A 1,374-nucleotide genomic window follows, 5' to 3' on the forward strand; every position below is an offset into this window, starting at 1 on the left:
ATTAAGGATTTAAGAGTGAGGATGAGGAATTAACCCAAGAACTGAGGTGAGCCCTACATGGAAGCTTCCAGCAACAGGTTATCTTTCTCCTACCCTGGACCTCTCACCCTCAAATAAACAAGCAACCTTTAACACTGGAGTCTGCTGACTTTTATTTACATACAGTAAAAAGCTAAAGCTGTTTGTGCAGTAGCCACACCCAAGGGAGGAAGATGGTAAGTCAAAGCAGAAGCAAGTAACCGTCTGGGGTTACTGGGTGCTTCTCTGTCCCAACTGTGATACTGAAGGACCACTGTGCTATTCGTGTCTTTTATTTTTGATGTTTCTTATTCCAAAGCTGCTTTCTTCTCTTCCAAATCAAGAAGCAACAGAGGTCTCATTATTACGAAAGAGTGGCTCCATCCTGGGGATTTTCATGAAAGAAATATTTTGACAGATTTCAAACTAGCTGAAGAAAGCTGAGAATTTTTAACTGCAACTAATGTTGATGTTGTTAAACTCAACTGCAAATCCCTTTGACCTCAGAAATCTGGAAAAAAAAGTCCCACATGAAATATTTATGATATAACAAGTAAAGGTATTTTATTTATTTGGGGGGGAGGGATTATGTCTCTGAATAACATTTTATTTTGAGATTTAAAAAACCAGGCACATTTAAGTTGACTACATGCCAATATGGGCTTCCCCGGTGGCTCAGGCGGTAAAGAATCCACCTGCAATTCGGGAGACCTGGGTTCGATCCCTGGGTTGGGAAGATCCCCTGGAGGAGAGCATGGCAACCTACTCCAGTATTCTTGCCTGGAGAATCCCCATGGACAGAGGAGCCTGGCGGGCTGCTGTCCGTGGGGTTGCAAAGAGTTGGACACGACTGAGCGACTAAGCACACAGCATGTGCTAATATAAATCTTATATCTGGAATGCTTTCTAATAAATAGTAACTAGTCCAGAGTAAATGCTTGGTAGATAGTTGCTGAAATAATTAACTGACATCAACTTATAAAATTGATGTTTATTTTTTGTATTTTTAAAATAATTCTGCTTCTGGTAATGGAGGACTAATTGTGTCAGACTCTCTTACAGATAATGAGTTCAGAACAAAACATGAAAACAATTTGAAAGAAGCCATAAACAGAGAAACAAGGAAGAAGATAACCCTTGAAAGAAGGGACCTCAGTGGTTGAGATTTGTGTCTATATGGGTTTTTTGCCTGAAGGTATTTCTTAGTCCTCAGTTGAGAATAACTAGAACTCAAGCAGAAAGCTACAGTGAAACTGATTTGACAAACAGGATAGAGTTCAGAACTTCTAAACTGAAAAGTGAGGAAGAATATCTCAGAAAAAAGTGAATCACAGAAAAAAAGTGAACCCCAAAAGG

This window comes from Cervus canadensis, chromosome 31, assembly GCF_019320065.1.
Source record: "Cervus canadensis isolate Bull #8, Minnesota chromosome 31, ASM1932006v1, whole genome shotgun sequence".
Taxonomy (NCBI): Eukaryota; Metazoa; Chordata; class Mammalia; order Artiodactyla; family Cervidae; genus Cervus; species Cervus canadensis.